Source organism: Zingiber officinale, chromosome 6B (assembly GCF_018446385.1).
Source record: "Zingiber officinale cultivar Zhangliang chromosome 6B, Zo_v1.1, whole genome shotgun sequence".
NCBI classification, from domain to species: domain Eukaryota; kingdom Viridiplantae; phylum Streptophyta; class Magnoliopsida; order Zingiberales; family Zingiberaceae; genus Zingiber; species Zingiber officinale.
In genome coordinates this window covers 19,643,373-19,647,555 of record NC_055996.1, presented here as the reverse complement: position 1 = coordinate 19,647,555, position 4,183 = coordinate 19,643,373, and the positions used below count along the sequence as shown (strand labels likewise).

General features: G+C 35.9%; 1 long non-coding RNA gene across 1 annotated transcript; it reads left to right on the top strand.

Moving 5' to 3' along the window:
* The first annotated feature begins 641 nt into the window (after positions 1-641).
* LOC121989978 lies at positions 642-2,449 on the top strand. The gene is made up of 3 exons (XR_006114385.1): positions 642-950; positions 1,046-1,658; positions 1,730-2,449. It is a non-coding gene; the product is annotated as an uncharacterized LOC121989978 (long non-coding RNA).
* Positions 2,450-4,183: the final 1,734 nt, after the last annotated feature.

The window sequence follows — 4,183 nt, the reverse complement described above, 5'->3', positions numbered from 1 at the left end:
ATTTATATATCTTCGTTTTGCATTTTACCGGTCAACTTAATCATCACGTGAGAAAACCAATTGGAGATCATGAGGATAATCTGTCTGAGGGGTTTAGTTACTTCATTTAACATTCAATATGCTCACCGACGGATCCAACAGGGGGCGGCATCGGCTGTCACCCTCTTTACTAACTGTGAAATTCCTAATATTATGAGATTTTATCGGTGAAAATAGAAGATATTGTCTCTTGTTCTATATAATAATCGTCTCTCCATGCTTGAATTTCTGGATACGTCACTAGATATATTATTTTTTCTTATTATATATATAAAAAAATATCAAGTTTGGATATGAGAATTTATGGTAGAGGAATTATTATTAAAAATTAAATTTAATTTTATTGATAGGGATAAAATATTATAGAATATTATGGATAAAGATAGAATAGATAAGATGATAAGTTTTTGATAAGAATGAGAGTTCATGATAGAATAGAGATAGAATATGATGAAATAATAATTGTTGATAACAATGTATATTTGTAAAAAAAAAAAATAATCGAATATATTTGAGGTTAATAATTATCTAATAAACTTATAAATATGTAACAAATTGAGTTCACATTTGTTTTTGTATTCTCCTCTTCCATTCAAGTGCATTTCTTCTTCCAACAATTATTGGCAAGCACGAGGAGCGGTGATCTCCTTGTGCACTTATCTCAGAAATCTCCATCAAGTCCATATCTTCGATCTTCATGCCTTGAGGAAGCTTCCATGGAATGAACTCAAAGTTGAAGCCCTTGAAGTCCACCGAGCTGCCCTCAATCTCTCAGGCTTGAAGCTCTCTGCAACAGAGCCTGCTCATCTATATCCAGTGAAAATGCATTGATGAGTACCCGAGCTCCGGCGGGCATTCCATATCTCATGACCTCACATGTCTCTGTGCATACTCTCGGTAGCAACAGAAAGGTACGAGAGTGCTCCTTATCATCAAATATAGATAAAGATCCTCTAGTCTATAATTTTTGATCCCTTTCTGATTTCTTTCACAATTTGCATATCAGATCATGACTGGAATTCAACTAAAATTGATTGTGATCTCCCCTGGGTTCATCTTCCCATCCAGGTTATAATTTTGGATCGAGGTAGCCGGTCGGAGGATGCCAGTGGTGGACAGGTCGCCCTTGGTCGGCACCATATAATCCGTCCACCGCCGGCGGCCTCCGGCTGACTATCTCGATCCAAAATTATAACCTAGGTGAGAAGGTGAACTCAGAAAAGATCGTAGTCAATTTTAGCCAGATTTCGTCCGCTATCCGATGTGCAAATTATGAAAGGGACCAAGAAGAAAGTAGAGATTGCGAACCAGAGAATCTAGACTCTTGAATTTGAGGATGTCACTCTCTTCAACCTTGCTCTATTGGACGTATGTTGTTACTGTACATGTTGCCAAGTGAGTGGCACACATTACCAATTGAGTGGGCAAGTGGTATTCACTCTTCTCTCAATAAGATGTCCAATCAAATCAAAAGGTGAGGGGTTCATTCACTGAACAAAAGGGATTTGGTTTGGGGATTTGTGAAGAGCTTTTCGTTCGTAATCTGTCTTCCGACAACAAGAACAGAGAACTCAAGATCATCAGAAAACTTTCTTTTCCAATTTCTTCGGTGGATCACTGTAAGTGTTTACAATTTTTTCTTTCTTTCGCAATTATATTTTATGCATCTTAGATTCAACTATTGTATCAGAGCAAATTTGAGTTCTCAAGCATTGAATTCACCCCATTGTATGCCTTCTTGGCCCCTATTTGCTGTCAAAACTTATCACGGATGGAGTTTGTCTCCGTTGCGTTCTGCTTTTGTCAAGCAAAATTGCAATAGCGTTGCGACTCGAAGTTGAAGCCCTTGAAGTCCACCGAGCTGCCCTCAAATCTCTCAGGCTTGAAGCTCTCTGCATCAGAGCCCCAGTATTGCTCATCTCTGCCCAGTGAAAATGCATTGATAAGCACCGAGCTCCAGTGGGCACTCAATATCCCATAACCTCACACGTCTCTCTGCATACTCTCGGCAGCAATAGATGGGTAGGAGAGTGGAGCCGCAGCGTCTCCTTGATCACTAAATTTAGATAACTGAATTTGAAGATGTCACTCTCTTCGAGCTTGGTCTTCCCTTGCATAGCCTCCCTCATCTCCTTGTGGGCTTTCTCCATTGCCTTGGGGTTCTTGATCAACTCTGACATAATTCATCCAATAACCGTGGATGATGTTTCCCTCCCTGCCAGGAATATTTCGTAGAGATAATAATTAAGCTATTAGCAATCGAAAGATATATAATAAAGATTCTTTCACATATTAAATTGCATATGTGTGTAATTCATTTACCATGATGATGGCCTTGATGCAGTTGGATGTGATTGGGAATTCTTGATTTCCTTCATCTTTAAGTTTGAGAAGTACATCGATGTTTAGATTGGAAAGAAACAAATTGAAATGATAAAATTGTTGATGGTCTTTGTTTGTCTATAAAAGAGATAATTTATAGATCCATTATAAGTGTCGACTTAGTAATAAATAAAGAAAATATTATATGACTCCATCAATTAATAGAATAATAAATGAAAAAAATAATTAATAGGTCGTAATTTTATTTTGGCAATAAATAATTATTGAGTCATCACATGTTCTCGAACAAAATAAAAATTAATTTTCACATGTTTTGTATTAGCATGAAAAGTTAGATTTGTTATGAGATGTGTAGCTCCAATATTATCACATAAATTTTTTGATGCAATATTTGACGTAAAATGGAGTTCTGAAAGAAGTGATTGAAGCCAAATAGTTTAAATGTTGTATTTACTATACCTTTATATTCTGGCTCAGTGCTTAAACAAGATACAGTAAGTTTCATTTTTAAATTCCATGAGATAAGGTTTCGTCCAAAAAATATTGCATATCCACCAGTAAAGCATCTGTCTTCAGGAGAGTTTGCCTAATCCGCATCACTAATTTAAATATCGAGATGATTGACGATATAAAAGAAGATCATGTAAAATAGTATATTTGAGATAGCAAAATATTTTTTTTTTCACACCTTCCCAATTTTGTCAATAGGAGCATGCATGTACTCATACATGTATTGATAAGCGCGATTTACTACAAAAGTAATATCAGGACGTGTAATAGCGATATATTGTAACGCTCCAACAATATTTCGATAAATCTGTAGATCAGATATCACAGGAGAGGATGAAGTTACAAAGAAGTTGTTTATAGCAATTGATGTAGAAACTGGACGTGCTTCATCCATTTAGATTCTTTGGAGAAGATCAATAATGTATTTATTCTGAGAGAAAAGATAACTTTCCTCATTTGATATTTTCAATGGATTTAGGAAGAGTTTACGTAAGAGAAAAGGGACAAATCAAATAAAAATGGAATATAGCACAGCAGGCTTCTTCTTCCAATCCCAAAGGGAAGAACAATTATAGCACAGCCATATGTGAGAAGAAGAAAGGAGAAGGAGAGCCAATCGGGCCGACTTCTTCAGAAAGGGTTGCGACAACATGCCCCTCGAATCGGATTCTTCAGAAAGGGTTAGCTTCTTCAAAGAAATTGGCAGTAGGTTTCTTCAAAGATTCCAGTGGTTGTGTGGCGAAGAAGAAAAAGAGTTAAGGAGAGAAACTAGTACTGGAAGATGAGGCGGCGCCAGCGACAGTGGGAGCGAAGGAGAAAGGGTATGCAGGCTGATTTGTGTTGGGAGAGGAAAACAAATAAAAGAGAGAGGGTTAATTCAAAAAAAAATGAGAGACAAGAGATAGGAAGATAAGGTTAATTAAAAAAATCGATTCATCGTTTATTGTTGAGATCTTGATCTCCAAAAGTTGACAGAGAAAAAGATACGGCTCTGATACACAAAATAAAATAATTAAATGATTGATTGTCTTTGTTTATCTATAATAATAAAAGGGATAATTTATAGATATCTCTGTCAATCGACATAGTAATAAATAAAGAAAATATTATCAGTATGCAGGAATTTGAAAGTGGGGAACATATCAGCCACTGTGAAGCTGCTCATATAGCTTATTGCTAAAAGTTACTTGTTCAAAATGACTAGATCAAATCAAGTTAATACTAGAACATAATATTAGACTAAATCTTTTCCTTATTAATCAGTCAAATGTCCATGTCCTTAAATATATTA